Source organism: Arvicanthis niloticus, chromosome 1, assembly GCF_011762505.2.
Source record: "Arvicanthis niloticus isolate mArvNil1 chromosome 1, mArvNil1.pat.X, whole genome shotgun sequence".
Taxonomy (NCBI): Eukaryota; Metazoa; Chordata; class Mammalia; order Rodentia; family Muridae; genus Arvicanthis; species Arvicanthis niloticus.
In genome coordinates, this window is record NC_047658.1 from 23,286,131 (window position 1) to 23,305,416 (window position 19,286).

Sequence of the window (19,286 nt, forward strand, 5' to 3'; positions counted from 1 at the left end):
GACTAGGAGAGCTCCTCTGTCCTCTGTAATGCTAGGGTCATGCACAGGAAACTCAGAACAAATCTCATTCCCATGTTAAGCCATGACTGTCCTTAATGCAGTATGAAGCACTTCCAACTGTAAGGCAAGAGAAAATTGGTTCAATCCTTGAATCCCTTGACATCTTTGAGAAGTAACTACATTCAATTCATTTCCCATCTCTAAGTGATTTATATGGTTCTTCTCTGGAAGAAATTCTTGATTTTGAGTTTGTAATTTCAGTGGGATTTGAGGGGGTAAATTTCAGTTTTCTTATTCAATGTAGGATATTTTCTATTAGTATAGATTTATTGCTATTATTGTTGTTATTATTTTATTTTTACTATTATTACTACAGTGTCTCACTATGTAGTCCAGTCTTGGCTCAAAATCGTCATATTATTGCTTTAGCTCTTTCATCTTTTTAAAGACTTGTTTCTTATTCATGTGGTATGTGAGTGTATGTGCATATGTGTGTGCATATGCGTGCACATATGCTCACAAGTATGTATATAAAACATGCATGCAGGAGCATGAGGAGGCCAGCCAGAACAGGATGTTGGTTTCTTTGGAGCTGGAGTTCAGATGCTTATAAACAGTCCAATGTGCTTGGGATGAACATCAATCCTCTAAAAGAGTAGCAAGCATTTTTTAACCGCTGAGCCATCTCTTCAACCCTGCCTTGCCTTCTTGAAGTCTTAGATTACAGACATGTTCTACCACTCCTGGATTGGATTTTTTTGTTGTTGCCTTTTGTCTCCAATCAACAAAAAGAAATACTTTTTACATTGTATTTGGAATTACAAGCATGGATACATATCAGAAACAATACTACTATTTACATGATACACTGTGAGACCTTACACATTATTCCATCCCCGCTGTGAGATCTTCCCTAGTATTGTATTTTCTCCATGTAGAAGGCTTGACTGAGGTCAAGTAAGTCAATTTCCTAACCTAAGCTTTGCTCCATGGAGCCAGATCACGGTGAAGAGTTTCTCAAGGTCAAAGGCTGACAAGGATACATAGCCAGCCCTCTTATCTGTGCGTCTGTACACATTGACTCAACTAACCACAGATATTAACACACAAAAATATTGCCGCCCGCCCTACTGTAAATTACAGACCTTCTCTTGTCAGTGTGCAATAGAGAACACCGACAGTTTGCCTAGGCTTGTATTAGGTATCATAAGAAATGTGGCAAGAATTTGAAGTGTAGGAGAAATGTGCAGTCAGGTGTAAATGTAACAGTTTTGCATTGGGGAGCTGAGTGTCCCTGCCTTTCTTTATCCTGCAGGGGGCATAGTGAGTCCTGAAACCAGCTCCCTCTGGTTACTGAGCAACAAGGATTATTTTCTTTCTTAGACAACTGACACTATTCCCTGCTGCCCTCTGGGATAGCATTTTTCCCTCTGACTAGTCAGGCAGTGCTCCCAATTTCCTGCTTTGGCTCCATGATACCATTAGACCCTCTGCTCCTACTGAAGTGAGTTCAAAATGCCCCCTTAGGACAGAAGTGCAAGGCATCGTTGTATGAAGAAGCGATTGGCCAATTCTGTCTGGAATTAAATGGCTTCACTCCGTCAGCAAAGGGCTCTTTAAAATTCTCTAATGCATGGAGATTAACTGGGGAGAGAAAATAATCACCCACATTTGTCAGTATACAACAACGAAATAGAATGCTTGCAGCTTGTGGAGTGGTTCATTAGTATCAGATCAGCCTCCCTTCAGCCTGATGGAGAAATTATCATGGCATCTTAAATTTATAAACTGAAGCTGAGGGCCCCAAAGACTGGGGGTATTCAAGCAGTGACTGGCACAGGACGAGCAGAATGGTGCACTTCAGGCTTGCAAGACATACTCTTTGTGAAGTGCTTTCTCATGCGGGCTTTGCCTTATGGCTTCGGGAGCAGTCACGTGGTAATATTTGCAACAGTTCTGTCTTTAGGGTTTCTTTTATTCCTGTAGGTTTTGAGCATGTTTTATTTTTCTACCTACTATAGTTTGCCATCCATTGCTATGATAAATACCATGACCAGTTGCAACTGGGAAGGAAAGAGTGTATTTCATCCAGATGTGCACTTCCAGATCACAACTGGTTATTGAAGGAATTCAGGGCAGGAGCTCTAGTAGGGCCCGAAGCAGAAATGGTATGCTGCTTGCTAACTATGTAGCCTCTTTTGCTTGCTCAGCTACCTTTCTTACATATCCCAGGCACAGCTGAGTGTGGACAGGCTTCCTGCAGTGGCCTGAGTTCTCCTACAGCAATCATCCACCAAGAGAACATTTCATGGAGCTGGAGAGATGGCTCACTGGTTAAGAGCATTGGCTGCTCTTCCAGAGGACCTGGGTTCAAATTCCAGAACCTACGTGGCCGATCATTACTGTCTATAACTCAAGTTCCAGTGGATTTGACCCCCTCACACAACATAAATGAATTAAAAGATAGATATTTAGATAAATAGATAATATCAAGATAGATAGATAGATAGATAGATAGATAGATAGATAGATAAACTTTTCATAGACATAGCCGATTTGACAAGTGAAGGTTTTCAACTAAAGTCTCTCTCTTCCCATGTATTAGTCAGGTTGTGTCATGTTGAGAATATAAACTAAGCAGGACAATCTGAATTTTAAGTGACCTAGGAACCATCTATATGTTTGCTGAGAGACTTGGCTAGGTTGCTTTTCTACTTTTACCACAGTTATTACTTTGGGTAAGCCTTCTTGATTTGCCTGATTTATGTCCAAGGTAACTGCTCTTTTTCTTTGTATCTTCAATGACTAAAACCAGTTCTGAGCACATACTTTGCTAGGCTGATTTCCAATTTCTCTGCCATATTACCCTGGTTTGTTCTACCCTTCGAAATTACACGTTTACTCTCTGATACTTTCAGTAATATAGAGGTTCTGCAGAAGGTAAGAAGGAATCCTCCCCATTCTGTCCCAGAAACCATAGCCCTGGTGGACAATGTCAAAGCACAATGAATGTCATACAAATTAATGCTAAGCTGTATATATTTCTCTTTCCTCTGATCATCAAAGTGTATCTTGCATCATTCCTGCTTCTGGGATCTATTTCTAACTTAAACATTTGCCTCATTTGCTAGATACTGCATTCCTAAAGTAAGGCTAGTATTTCATTTAGGATGATAACATTAAGTACTTACCTTTATGTATTTTTTGTTGCTGGATATTTGGCTCAAATTGTTTAGTTAGGAAGAGTTTTGTTTTTGTGTTTGTTTGTTTGTTTGTTTGTTTTTGTTTGTTTGTTGTTGTTTTATCTTTGTGTTTTTTTAGTCTTCTGTTACTGTGACAAAATACATGAAGGAAACTCTGTGAGGTTTCTTTTGGCTCATTGTTCCAGGACCCTCAGTCCATGTGCTTCCAGCTCTATTGAATTGGGCCTAAAGTAAGATTGAATATTGTGGTCTCAGAAGCATGTGGTGGAGGAGGCTTCCTGCTTCCTGCTTCCTGCTTCCTGCTTCCTGCTTCCTGCTTCCTGCTTCCTGCTTCCTGCTTGCCATGAACAAAAAGAATGTAAGAGAAAGGGCTTTGGGAGAGATGTGTTTTGGCATCTCCTTTGGCAGGACACACCCATCTGAATCCTAACAGTGCTGGGTAGAGAGATGGAGCAGCAAATGAAAGAAAGGGCTTGCTGTTTTCAAGAGGTTCAGGGTTCAGTTTCCAACACCAACACCCAGTAGCTCACAACTCCAATTCCAGTTCCAGGGGGTCCAGTGCCCTCTTCTGGCCTCTGTGGGCATATGTACAGACACATGAACATACCCACACATATACTCAAACACATGCACATCAATAAGTAATAAAATAAATCTTGAGAACTTCGGGTTTTTTTATGTTCTATATTTTTATGTCACTGAGTTCTGCTTAGAGAATCACTTAGTTAAATGTTTCAAAAAATTAAAAACCGAACATTTAAGGAATTTTAATTTTTATTTATTTTCATTTTGAGACAGAGATTTTTGTAATTTAGCCAGCCTTGAATTCATTATGTAGTCACGGATGACCTTGAACTTCTGATCTTTCTGCCTCCACCTTCCCAGAATAGTATTACAGGTGTATATACTACCACTTCAGGTCACCGTAGTGCTTCAGATCAAACTCAGGGCTTTGTGCATGTTAGGCAAGTACTATACCACCTTTCTAGCTCGAATCTTGATTTTTAAGAGTAAAACTATTGATTTAAAAAGAAACTTTAAAAAAATCGTCCTATTTCTCTTACATTTTCTTTAGAAACTGTGGTGGAGACAGCACCAAAAAAAGCTTTCATTAATGTTACTGTTTAATATGTGTCTATATTCCAAACAACATAGGGCTTAGAAGAAAGGAGGAAACTCATGCATGGTCCACTCAAGCAACGGACACATCAGTGGAGAAATCTGTTAACTGGGTGCTCTGAGAAATCCTCCTAAGGACAGATAGCTGATCTGTCACTTGAAGCATGATTGCCATGGTGGTAAAGAACACTGATCATTCCAAATATGATGCATATCCTGTCTGCATCTACAAAGAACTAAAGGAGACATTGGCAGAGTAGAAAGAGATAAAAGGGAATCAGAAGTTGGGGGGAACAAGAAAAAAGACACATTGTAGAGAAAGGTCCTGGGAATGATTAATTTCCATCTGGAATGGCATTTCTAATTTCCTTCCTGTTAGAGTATACCTCAGGGGCTAGAGAGGTAGCTCAGTGAATAAAGTCAGATCACATTACAGATGGTTGTGAGCCACTGTGTGGTTGCTGGAACTTGAACCCAGGACCTCTGGAAGAGCTCTTAAGCCCCGACCCATCTCTTTAGCTATACTTTCTTTCTTTAGGGTCAGACTTTAGTGCTAAGCACCCATGTTAGAAAGCCCTTTAACCTTAGCTCCAAGGAACTGACACCCTCTTCTTGCCTCTGTGAGTAAACATACACACACTCACGTACCCACATGTGCGTGCATGAGCACGCATGCATGCTCACACACACACACACACACACACACTTATGTGCACACACACACACACATTTTTTTTTTGAGTATACCATGTCCTCTTTGCTTTCCTGTCTGATCTACCTGTTTAAAGGCACATTTGTAATCTGTTTGCACAATGGACTATTCTTTCTGTTTTAGTTTGTGTCTTTTGAATAGAGATTTATTTTTGTTCTTAAGAAGCAAAAACTTTGAGAAATGTTTTAAACTATGGAAGCATACAGATATAAGCCCAAGTCCTTCATTGAGAGACAATTCTGTAGCTAATTCCCTTACTGCTGACAGTTTCTCTCACATACATCATATTTTGTTTAAATGAATATATAACTGTGCTTTCTAACTTTTCTCCCTAGATTAGGCATTGAGGTTGTCTCTAGTGCCACTGGATGAAAAATAATGCCCCAGAGCATTACTGCTGCACTGATCTCCGTCCACATCTTTCATTCATTTTCTCTGAATTGATACTGAATTAAATAACTAGATCTGAGATTTTCCACAAAAGTGAAACCAGTTTAATCTCTCCCATCATGCTGTGAGGATTTATTTATTTATTTATTTATTTCTCTCACTCACACTGTCAACAATGAATGTTATATCCTAAATCTGTTGCCAATTTTGTGGTTAAAATAAATATTCCATTGTTTTAAAGTGAACCTTTGATTTCTTATGTGGCAGATGTTTTATTTCTGTTTGTGTGATTTACCATTATGTGTTTTAAGTTTGTCATATGTATTTAAAATCATAGTTTAAATTGACACACAATTTACATGTAGTAAAATGCAGAGATCAGAAGCATGTTATTCAATAAGGTATAAAACTTCCAACACTGTGGGTTATAGACGGTTCAGCACTTGCTACTCTTGCAAAGGACCTGGGTTCTGTTTTACAAACCCACACACAATCCCCTGTACCTCCAGTTTCAGCTGACTTAATGCCCTCTTCTGACCTCTATGGATACTAGATGTGAATATCATATACATGCCTATATGCAGGCAAGCACTCATAAGTTAAAAATAAAGCTTTCAAAAGTCCATACACTTTCTTAATTGTCTGACTGTAGGTTTTATTCTAATATCCCAGAAGTTTCCTGGTGCCCCACCTCCTCACTCTCACCCAGCGACAATGGCTGTCTTGATGTCTTTCAGTAGGATTTTTAATGTAGAACTTAATATACAGATACAGCGTGTGTCTCTTTTATGACAGGTTGCTTATCTCGAGACGAAGTCCTCGGGCTCATCAGTATGGGTGGCTATATCTATACTTTCATAGTATCAATCTCATTTTATGGCTGGATAGTATTTAATTATGTGAACCACCACAATGCATTCATCTATTCTCTTATTGATGGGTGTATGAATTTTAAATTTAGGAGATTTCATGTTCAAGGCTCTTGGTTTTACATCTCTGTCTTACTGTTTATCTCTCCATTGCACCACCTGTTTACTTTGCACTCGTATCTTACCCTCTTCCTACATGAACAGTGTATTTTTCGGTTCAGTGTTCTCCATTTGTTGAGTTATTAGTTATGTCTTTATTTGACAGCTTTTAGTAGTTTTTTCTATTGATTATAAGATGCATCTTTGACTTACCCCCAAAGAAAATTCAGATACTCACATGTATAGGTGTGTTATAAAGTTGGAGATAAGTTTATTTTTATTTTAACTTGATAAGCTGTGGAAAAGCATGAAATAACAGATAACAATGGACTTTGTTTCATATGTCAGCCATAACTTGAAATCTTTTACTCCCATGTGTTTTAGTGCCAACCCCTTTGTTTAAAGAAAAATAATGTCATTACTTTTTAAGTAATTTCATGACACGCACACAGCATAGTTTGGTTATATTCACACACTCCTATTCCTCTCTGTGTATCCTTTCACATAGGAACCCACATGTTCCCACACATTCCCAACTATGTGTCCATTTTTTTCTATTTTAAATTTCTCACCAAGTAGAGAGTGTGTGCTGCGTATATATGCTTGAGTGAGTGGCCATCCACTGCAATACTGTCAACCTACCAGGAGCCACACTCGAAGAAAACCAACTCTCCCTCCTCCAGAAGTCATCAACTGTCAACACCTTAGCTAGTCATAGCCGGCTCATAACCTCCTAACCCTTCCTTGTTGGAAAGTGATTGCATTGGTCTTGTGTAGACAGAATTGCTCTTGTGAGTTTGTGAGTGTGAGGGTCCTGTCAGTTCTGAAGATTCTGCCTCACTCTGGTCCTCTCTGACCTCTGTCTCAGTCCTTCTGACCCCTCTTGTGTGGTGAGGACCAACTTCCTGTAAGTTCACATTGTCCTTCCATCTGAAGAGCTTCCTGTAACAGGGCAGCAGTCCCTCATGGTAGAGTCACAACTCCAGTGTACAGCTTGTGTATAGTTGCACATTTTCAAAGGATGTCCTCAGTGGGAAGAGTCATTAAACTTTTTCCCCCCAACTTTGGTCCTTAGAGGATATTTTCTTTTGTCTTCTGTTCTTTGAAAATAGAATTCAGACTGAAAATCTCCCTCTTGTGATTGGATATTGCATCCATTTACAATTAATATTGCTGTATATTTGAGATGGATTTATGTCTGCCCTTTCATCTTTTTTTTGTATGTCTTGTGCCCTTTTTAAAACTCTGGTTCTTATTAGTATTTTTCTCTTGCATTAAGTGAATATGTCCTACTGTAACATTTTAATCACCTCAATAATTATTTTGTCTCTATGTTTTGAGTTATTTTTAATTGGTTGCCTTCGGGCTTACCATATGCACCCAGTTAAAGTCTTTGCCTGATTAATACTAATTTAATTCCATGAGACATAGGGCTCTTACTTTTCTATTGCTTTATTCCTGTGTTTTAATTTTGTTGCCGTTATTGTGATACATATTTGTACGTATATTTATTACAAACAAAACAGTGTATTCTTGTAATCTTTCTTTCTATAATTTCATGTTTTTAAAAAGCAGTTTGGAGAAAAAATTAGGGAAATTATATCTTGTAACTTTTATTAAAATTGTTTTATTTACTATTTTTTGTTCCTATAGATTTCAGTAACCATTTATTACAATTTTCTGCTCCCATTCATCTTCTTCCTGTAGCTGCTGTTAAACATATTATACTTATGTATGTGGTAGCCTGGACAATGCAGTCATATTAATATACTTACATAATTATATTTTTAAATGTGTCTGGAGTAAAATAATGAAATATATATTTATGCAAGCTTTTAAAACTATATCTTAACTGTTTGTTTTTTTTTTTTTTTTTGCTTGTTCTTATAGGAAGGTCTTTTGGGGTCACTTGCTTTTATGTCAAAAATTTTCTTTATTTTTAACTGTGTTTAGATGTATTTATTTTATTTTGTGAAGTTTTACCTGCATGTATGTATGTCTACCATGTATGGGCATGGTGCCCACAAAGTCAGAAGAGGGTGTTGGATCCATTGAGACTGGAGTTACACAAGGCTGTGAGTTACCATAGGGCTGGGAACTAAACCTGGGTCCTCTGCAAGAGTAATAAGTGCTCTGTTGTGTGACAGACTTTCCTGGGAAGATGTAGCCAAAGTATGTCTACTTACCCCAGATAGGGAGCTCACCACTGGCCAAAATGCATATACCACCAAGGTCTGATATGGTGAACCAATGAGTTTTGTTTAGGTTACTTATAGTGTTATGGGGTCTGTTTAAATTCAACACAACTCAAACACATGGTCCATGCAGATGACAAAATTTATTGTAATCTATAGTGGCCACAGAACAGACTCAGGACCTGAACTTCAACCCTGAAGAGAAATTGCACAGCATATTTAAAAGACAAGACCACAAAGAGTACTTCCTTCATTAAATATATTCATCCCATTGAATTTAAAATCAACATAGATAACGTACACAGAGAAATATAAATATCCCGACAAACATTCTGTTCTGTTTGGGAATTCGGAGTAGAAATATTTTCTGGAAGAAAACTAAAACCTTTCAATGAAAAGTCTAATTCTTCTCCATGTGCTTACTCTGCATGTGCTTAGAAATTTCAGATCTGTGTTCCTTAATGACAGACAAAAGCAATAGCTAGCCAGAGACCATGAGTTAACTTATGTCAGCTGTTCAGAGGGGCAAGAGAGTGTACTTTAGTCCCCATCATGGCCATGTGCAGTCTCTATCTAGTTTAAATCACATGCAAATTAAATATATTATTAATATATTAAATACATCAAATAATTAAATATACTTAAAATATATAAAATATATTTAAATTTATATTCTTTAAATGGCATATAATAATAAAATAATATATAAATTTAAATATTTTAAATAGATGATATATCTATATGTCACATATTTTTAAACCTAGTCTGAACATAGAACTTTGATGTAACACCAGAGGAAACTTGTTTACAGGTGTATCTTCAAGGCTATCTGGGTAAGCACATTATTCTCCTGTATTGGGAAGGCAACAATGTTACAGTCAACAGGTTCTATTCACTGCTATTATGGTCTTTCATGTGTATGGTCTGCTCTGTGAGTGTTTTCTTCTGGTCTCTGTCTGCTTCTTATATTCATTATATACATTGCTGCTTTTTATGGCGTCCTTCACACCTCCAAGGCCTTGCTCATTGTAATCCTGTCTTTGTTGCAGAGGGCCCCTTCCTTCCTGACCATATTCACATGGCTGATTCCTCTGCCAAGTCACATCCATTTTAGTCCACCCCGCTGACCACTCACACATCTCACTCACTTGTAATGGTGTTCCACTCCAGAACTCCTTCTGATTCCCTTCACCTTCATAACTATTTCTCGGCTTATGGAGATGTGCCTGTCAGGTCTACGTCTGCTTCTTGCAGCAGGACTCAGTCCTTGAATTTGTTGCCACAGTGTTGAAGTCTTTATTCAGAGTGATATCTAGGCTTTCTTGAAAGTTCTAATTCCAGATGTTTACATTTTTTGGTATATGGGTCACACTTGCCTATTTCCTTGCTTGACCCATAATTTTTCCTTTGAGGAAAAGTGGTCATTTTAGATAATAAATCATAGTGACACCAAATACTGATTCTAACCCCCTGCCTCTAGGGTTTTGTTTTGGTGTGTGTGTGTGTGTGTGTGTGTGTGTGTGTGTGTGTGAGAGAGAGAGAGAGAGAGAGAGAGAGAGAGAGAGAGAGAGAGAGAGAGAGAGAGAGAGCGAGATTAGCTGAACTATTTTTAGTGGAATCCATTCATTTTTACTGTAGAGTATGTTGTGGTTCCTCCAAAACACAGATTGAGCATCATGCCCAGTGTCTTCCTCTTTTTTTTTTTTTTAAATATTTATTTTATTTATATGACTACACTGTTGCTCTCTTTAGATACACCAGAAGAGGGCATCAGATCTCATTACGGATGGTTGCGAGCCACCATGTGGTTACTGGGAATTGAACTCAGGACCTCTGGAAGAACAGTTAGTGCTCTTAACCACTGAGCCATCTCTCCAGCCCTGCCCAGTGCCTTCCTACTGACAGGATTCATCAAGGATCATAACTCTCATTCTCTGATCTCTCACAAGATATGTACTTTTACTATTAAGATAGTAATATTATATTATTTAGTAATATAGTAACTGACTTGAGAGTTAATTTGATTGCCAAGTTGATGCAGTTTAGATCACCATGGAAACACAGTTTAGAAATGTCTCTGAGCGTATACCAGCAATGTTTAATTAAGAAGGAAGGGCCCCTGAACGTGGGTGGTATTAACCATGACCTGCAGTCCTGGACAGAACCCGAAAGGAGAGAGCCAGCCTAGCAGTAGCATTCCTGCGTCTGCTCTCTCACTGCAGACATCATGTGACCAGCTGCCTCAAGTTCCTGCTGCCAGGCCTTCCTTGCTGCAATGGACTATATCCTCCAACTATGAGCCAGAAGAAACCCTTCCTTCCTCAGGTGTTTCTCTAGGAATTTTGTTACAGCAACAAGACAACAAGTATTTGTCCTAATTGGTCATCAGGCTCTGGTAGTTTCCAGTTTCTCCACTGTCCTAGGCATTGCCAAGGTAGATAAATTGCTGCAAGTTTACCCAATTAAATCCACAGTCATTTGCAGGGGAGTTTTGTTTTTTTTTTAGAGTAATCTTTGACGATATTCTTTCTACAGGAGGCCTCTCTTTCCTCCCTCACTTTCTCCTCTATTTTTTTTTTTAAATTTACAACCTGTCTCTTAACTTGATCCCTGATGGAAATCTCCAGACTCTCAGTAATCAGAATGGAAACATTCATGGGTTCTGAGAGAACCCTAAAGCTTGAAATTCCTCACATTGTTCTAATCAAATTTAGTTATTTGGAGGGAATAGGTTCAGATTCTTGGTGCTTTGACTGTATTCTGTTGTCCATAGAGACATCCATTTGTGTTCAGAGGTGGATGGTAGAATCTTCCCTCTTGAGTATGTTAGCTCTCATTCCTATCTCTTCTGATTTCTCAAATGCCAATCCTTGCCTCCAAACCATAAGAAGCTGGTGTGCTCTGCTGAGCTTTCCTTCTCCTAAACTCCTTCCTAGAAGCCTCTTGGAGGCAGGAACTGAGGCAACCTGAGCAATATTTGCCTTGTTTTTTGCTGTGCACTGTGCCCTGTTCTGTCTTTTGACTGATGATTGAAATTAGTCATTTCTTGCATTTTATGAAGTGATGGTATTCATGATGGAAAGCAGTCTTGCACCACTGGAACTTTCATTGGAGGGTTTGGTAGCCTTTCCTCTGCTCTTTTGTAGGTTACTCTTTTTTTCTTTCATTCAAATGAGAAACTCTTTAAAGTATAAAATTTTAGCTAATTTCAAGAATGATGACACAAGAATGATGACAGCAACCAACCCAGAAATGCTCTGTTATTTTAACAGACACTAATTTTCTCCTTTATGTCAACTAGTAGTTTACATTGTTCTTTTTCCATGTCTTTTATCTTTTTAAATATTTATTTAATGTGTCTGGGTGTTTTTCCTACATGTACAGCTGATCCCTACATGCAAGCAGTGCCCCTGTAGGGCAGCACTTCTACCAAAAACCAAGACCCCTTTCATGGCCCCACATGCCCTCACAGGCCAGAATAGGGCATCAGACCCCTTGGCACTGGAGTAACAGAGGGTTGTTGCTCTCCATCAGGGTGCTGGGAGCAGAAACAGATCCTCTGGTAGAGCAGCTGTGTTTGTAACTCCTGAGCTACCTCTTCAGCCTCTTCACGTTTTAATACTGTTTAACTGAAACTCTTTTTTTTTTTTTTTTTTTTTTTTTTTTTTTTTTTTGAGCTTCTAATCAGAGACCAGGAGTCTAGTTTGTTTCATGGGCTGTCAGAGGGCTTCATTTTTTTTTTTTTAAATTTTGGAATTCTTATTTTACTAAACTTGGTTTTAATACTTAAGACAGTTTTGTGTGTCTTTTATTCTGCATTTCTTCAAATCATTTATAGAAAAGGGTAGTGTATAAAGGAGCTAACTAAATGCAAATCACTGGAAAGCCATTGGTACACTTTTCCATTAGAGTTCATGTATCTCCTTCATCCTGTACCATAGACTTAAGGTTATGGCATATTAGTATGTGTTTTTAAATAGCTACTAGCATATGACTCATTTTTGAAAGGTCAAAATATGTTTCAAATTCAGCAAAAATAGAATTGAATACAGAAAGACCATGTTGACATCAGAGGAATGCCATTGGAAGCTAGTTGGCATTACCAATTCAGGAACCAAGACAAGCATTGGGGATCTCTAGAGCAGCTGGGGAGGGTCAGAACTTTTATTGTTGTTGTTATTTGTCTGCTTATTTTGGTTTTTTAGTTTTTTTGAGGCAAAATTTCCCTGGCTATCCTAGACTCACTTTGTAAGCTAGGCTGGCCCCAAACTCACAGAGATCCACCTTTTTCTGCCTCCTGAGTCCTGGGATTAAAGGTATGCCACTACTTCTGGCTAAGGGAGTGGCAGTTTTAATTCAGGGAAATAGAGCAATGGCAGGTTTTTTGAGTCAGAAAGACCTAGTGCCATCACTAGTTTCTTGTAAGCATTACCCTCCTTCCTTTTATGTTGAGGATAAGGTGAACTTAGATGATATATCACCATGGTGGCTATTACCATTAATAATTGTACCATGATGCAGAGATTGTAGTAAAGTTACTTGAAGAGGAAAACATGGGAATGCAAGTCATAAAGCTGGGAAAGGAAAGAGTGAGGTTGCAACCTCCATTTCTTTAGAACAGTGTGGGTTATGTGTGTGTCTGAATGTATGCTCATCTATATCATTATATGTATGTATATGGGTATGTATGTCATTCTGCTGGGTGGTCCCACACAAATATCTTATTTAGCTTACTGTTCTCCATGAGTTACCATGCACATTCAGTCTCTGGGCTGTGTGCAGTTTCACTTAGCAACAAAGAAGGATTTATATGTAGATTATGGGAGGAAAGGGGGATACAACACTGTCTGGTCCTCTGAGTGCCACTCTGTCTGGCTCATCCATTCCCCATAGATACATTTAAACCAGTTTATCTATATAGTTCTATAAAGACTATATTCTCTTCTGCTCAAAATTCAATGAGATCTTACTATGCAATTTCATAAGGATTTGCCTTGTGGTCTCTCTGTGTTAAATTATGTTAACTGTGGCAGGTTCTTCTCTTTAACGTTGGTTTCTTCATTAGTGTTGGGGCAAATAATCAATTAAGGGCTGCATGTGTATTGTAATTCATAAGTTTTTAATCAAATTGTCAGTGAGTGATTTCTGTGTGCTTGGTGCTGTATATTGAGCTATGGGCACAGATGAATAGGATTCACACAGTCTGTAGGTATCCCTGGGGAATTTGTTGACGAGAATAGACAGATGTGCAATGAGTCAGCACAGGTATACTGAAGGCTACACAGGGTGAATGCCAGATGCTATGAGTGACTAATTGTGTATGACAGGAGGAGCATGTTAGACTTTTCTATCAAGGGACAGATGGAAAGTGTCTTAGGCTTTAATGGCCAGTAGGCAAAATGGAGCAACTCTTCTTACTGCGCTATACTTCTGGCAAGTCTATTTTTTTTAATTTTACCTTTAATGATTAAAAAATGTCATTTCTAAGCTGTACAAGGATCATAGAGAGGCATAGCTTGATCACCTAAGTTATATTCATGTTATATTCACAATCCAGGCTCCTAGGAGTTATATACACTTATGTAGGATTTTTAAACTTTGAGATGGGGTGTGTGTAGCTCAGGCTGGTCTTAAACTCTGTAATCCTACTTCTCTAAATGTGGGTTATGTTTGCCAGCTTCTAGCTATCAAATTGTAATGGTCACTATTCTAATGGGTGTTTGTGAGATCTAGATATCTCTGTCTGACTTTATTTCTTTCTATTTTTACACTTCTGAATCTGTTTTTTTCCACCCTTGTCTGTCTGCCAATGAAATTCTTGTAGAATTAAATAGTATTGTGTGGAATATGTGTAATTATATCTATATTTTATAGTATTTTGATTTGGCTTTCTATTTATCTCTTCTAAAAAAAGGATTTGGTTATGTCAATAGTTTTCATATAATATTATAGTGACCTTATAGTTTGACATTTGAATAGATTCCATAATCAGCTAAGAAGTGTTGTATCTACTAAGGCAGCTGTAGAGAAAGACTGAAGGCAGAGGCAGAAAGGGAGAAAAGGTTTGATAAAATTCATAGAATCACAGAGTAGGTTGGCAAGCATGTTGTTACAGCAATCTTTTATATCAAAGGTTATACAAAATTTCCTTGTTCTTAACAGTCTGAGAAAAACATGTTGTCCTTCATGAGCATACAAGGATATTTGAAAAGGCTTGAAATAGCGGAACACATTTGATTAGAAGACAAGCAAACAACAAAACCAAAAATCAAAGCAACCATTTAATTCCTTTTAAAAATTCAAAATATAAAATGTATTATAAAATACAAAAGTCATGTTTTTTTCCCCAAATGGGATTTTTAAATGCCTGAAACATTGACAGTGACTATTCTATTTTAAATTGATCCTAAGATAGAAGTTCAGATATTTCTTTATATATTCTAAATATTTTCTTGTAATTACCTTGAGAACCATAAAAGGACAAAAGACCCATACACAATCAATGTGACTTTATCAAACACTCAATCACATCTTTCTTTTGTTTCTGCTTTCCCCTGCTTCCTTCAACTCTCCCCTCTCTTCTCTTTCTCCCTTCTTTTTAATTGTTTCATTATCTGACTTTTCAGATCTTGTTTAAACAGGGGAAAAGCTATGATTAAGGAAAATGCCAAAGATCTAATCAAGAAATTGTCAACAACAAGCATGCAATTCAAGCTGTAGATCACTTCGGATTGCACATTACCTTTTTCATCAAGATGTGAAATTTTCTTCCCTTCATTTGTTATCTACAGTGGAGTTTAATATATTCCTCCTCAGAAGAGGCTACTGAGGGGAGAGTCCCCAATGTCAGGACACCTGGGACTTCTTCCTGAAGACAGACAAATACAACTCATGTCATTGTCAAGCCTTTCTCCACCTCAAACCACAAATCAATTGCTACACAACATCGATAGCAATGGACCCTATGCAATGACTTTATGTTCCTAACAGATCAGGGAACTAGTGGACAGATGGTCTCAATATGATGCACCTATCTCTCCCACCCCTCTGTGTGTGTGTCTGTCTGTGTGTTTGTGTGTGTGTGTGTGTGTGTGTGTGTGTGTGTGAGAGAGAGAGAGAGAGAGAGAGAGAGAGAGAGAGAGAGAGAGAGAAAGAGAGAGAGATTCTTCTCAGTCTACTCTATCAATCACATATTCTTATTTATCCCCAGTTTTTACAGACAAATTTACCAAGGAACACTAAGTAGTATGTCTAGTTTGCTACTTAGATGAATTTGTTTAGCTAAGTAAACAATCTTCCCCAAAATTCTTCTATTTAATATAATAATATTTACATTGAGTACTTTATTTGCTAGGCAGTAAATTTTTTGCTCGCTAATTCCATATTTTTAACATCCCATGGAACTAGTAACTCATCTCCATTTATAGGAGAGTTCTAAGGCCCAGAGATTAGGAAAGTGGAAGGGTCAGCTGATCTACTCACAAAGCTTTTCTATAAAGGTAGTGTCATTACATGCTACCCCTTCCCATTGCTTTTTTTTTTTTTTTTTTTTTTTTTCAGTCTTCAGTTATACATTTACTCGTGTGGCTATCTTTTAATAATGACAGTCTATCTCCTCTTTAGACTGTAAGATTAATGAATGCAAGATTGAGTGCACTTTGTGTAAGACTGCATTTCCAGAGGTTAGGATGTATCTGGTGTACAGTGAACCAACATTAACTAAATATGTGTTTGAAAGACACATGTACAAGATCCTACAGGTGCGATGTTGCACAGCAGTAGAACCAACTGCCTGTCTACAGAAACAGTGTGTCAAGTCTCCCTGCATGCATTCCCCTTTTGAATTTCATTGTCACTGTATCTTATAGCTACAGTCGCTTAGTCAACTGAGGTTTATGACTTCCAAGCCAGAATCAACAAATGGGAGAACTGGATGTTGCACTTAGGACTGTATTTAGGATTTGTTTTTAGTCTTTTTAAGTCAAAGTCTCACTAGATTGCCCAGGTCAGCCCTGGCCTGTGATTATCCTGCCTTGGCCAGGGAGAAGGTTACAGGTGTTTCCCAGGATGCTTGGTGTCCTGGATGTGGGAAGCTCTGTGTTGTCTATCTGCCCTTCTGATATTTTCTTCACACCATTCACATATAACCAAATAGTTTAAGTTATTTTTTCATGTTCACAACATAAGTAAAAAGTAGAGGTGGTACTATTATTTAGAACTCTTTCTAATGGATCACTTTAATACTGATAGTAACTTCTCATACATGTATACATTACATATATGTATCAAGCAGAAATAATTAAATGTGCTACTTTGCTTTTTAAATTTTCACTGGTTTTTATTGCTAATTTTATGTGTCCCTTTACAGTTTTTAATTGGTGAGGTTATTACATTAAAAGACTATTGTAAAAGCAACTTAAATTCCAACGATCACAGGAAACCAGAGGTACCCCCTTTGAAGCTTCTCCTGCAGCCTGATAATAAAGCTGAAACAGAGAGATGCTAACAGAGGGTGGTGGTCCTGGTGGAACTGGAGATCAGTTTTGCGTGTGAAAGCCCAGTAAACATCAGGCTAAGTGACTCAGTACTCAGTGACACAGTGGTAATGGGAAAAGAGAAGCTTAAAAGGATGAGCTGTTTTCTAAATGGCTGCCAAGAAAATTCCTCTACATCTAAGTTGGTAGTTGGTCAGATCCATCTCAGGGAAATGGCTAGTTCGGAACATATTTAAAACTAGATGTTGAGTGAATGAGTCTACGATCTGCTAGTCAGCCTGCATGATTCGCTAACCCAGTAAATCGAGTTTCTTTAGATTTTTGTCATATGACCAAAAATATGATAATAGATATAGTAATAAATAATATAAAATATATTTCCATCTCTTACCTTTTATATGAATCAGGGCATAACAACTATGCTGATCAGGTTAATGGTGGCTATATTTGATGTGTCTGGGGCCAATCCCTTCAATGTTATCATCATGACACATGATGCAGAATCACCATAGCTATAGGAAGAGAAGCAGGAATCATTGGGCCAGCTCTTTTATGGTATTAGGTACTTTTGTTCACAGCCCATTGGCCCAAACTGGTCCAAGTCAACTGTAAGGAAACCCGAGGTTTCTGAAAGAGCACTCTGTCATTTGATGGATGCTCTGCGACCAGGCCATTATTTCCAGTCTGTTTCTGCTACTTTGCTTCTCACTCTCCTGCTTGTCATTCTTTTCATTCTGTTTTTCTTTCCACTTTTGTGTTTCAAATCTTTAAGTATTTGAATGGCCTGAATGGTGAGCCTTCTAAGCTGAGTACACTTGGTACCTCATCCTTCTTCTGGTCCTGTTGCTCTGTGGCAGATCATTTTTAAACAGGACTGTACAATAACTGGACATGATTCCTAGTCTCATGTTCACCACAGTCAGGTGAGAGAGATGACAGGCAGACTGAGGTCAATATGTCATGCTATTTCAACATGTGCTGTTTGCATGAGGCAGTAATATGTGTGTGTGTATGTGTGTGTGTTTATATTCAGGTTCCCATGTGGGTGTGTGCACTCCTGTATGAATGTGTAGGGAGACCAAAGATGCAACTTGCCTATCTTTATCTACCTTTCTTTTTTGAGACAGGGTCTCTCCCTAGCAGACAGTATAGCAATTGGGCCATGCCAGCTTCTCAGTGAGCTCCATGGATGGTTTGTATCTACTTTTTTTTAGCACTATAATTATAGTGTATGCCATCATGCCTGGCTCTTCTATGTGCATTGCAGAATTTAACTTAGGTCCTCATGTTTACACAGCAAGCATTTTATTGACTGTGCCTGTGTCTCAGCCCTACGTATGTTTTTGCAGAGGGAGTTCTAGCTAGAAAAGATTGATCTCCTAATACCACTGTAAAGACATAGGAATCTTCAATTTGAAGAGATAAAGATGTATATCAGATCAAGTAATTTGTGGTAAATCTAATTCTAAGACTCTGTTGTAATTTTCCCTGCTTTAATTTTATTGAATGGGGGAGTTCATAGCCTGGGAACCTGTGAATATAGTCTTTGAAAGAGGGACTCTGTTAAATTAAGAGTTAAGAACTAACAATGCAGACACACAATAGACAGCCATAAAAGTTGAGAAGTGAGTGGAGTTAGGCAGCTCCAAGTACTAAGATGCTGAGTACCACTAGAATTGATAAAGAGGCAAGAAAAGATATTCCCCTGAGTCTTCAAAGGGAAAGTGCTGTGGTAGAGGGTAGATGTCTCTTCTGGCCCACAGACTGGTAAAAGAATTCATTTCTGTTGCTTAAGCCACCATGTTTCTTGTGGTGACCTCAGTAAAGTAGCACTCCTTGCTGACTTTGCACATCAATACACTTCATTAGCAAAGTCAATGCTGACAATTGCGTTTTGCTGGGTTTTATAAATACCCTTGCTAGACCTGGGTCTGTTTGACTTCCAAGTATGTGTTTCTTACTTATGCCTTTTCGACAACTCAACCATGGCTGCTGCTCTTCTACAGTCACAGCATACTAGCTGCCCATCAGAATCTACTGATCACTTTGCTTGGAGTCATGTACCAACTGGGTAAGCCACTCATGTCACGTTGACTATGCAGGATCTACAGTGTTGCCATGTCTGTGTCCAACCTGACTAGGATCTAGGAGACGCTGGCCTCTCCCAAAGCTCTACAGGGGCCAGTGATGTCAACTGAGAATAC

The 19,286-nt window shown here is 38.3% G+C and overlaps 1 protein-coding gene across 2 annotated transcripts in view; it reads left to right on the forward strand.

Moving 5' to 3' along the window:
- The window catches only part of Nell1 (neural EGFL like 1), an 823,979-nt gene that overhangs the window by 614,810 nt on the left and 189,883 nt on the right, over positions 1–19,286 (forward strand). The gene's annotated exons all lie outside the window — the stretch shown is intronic.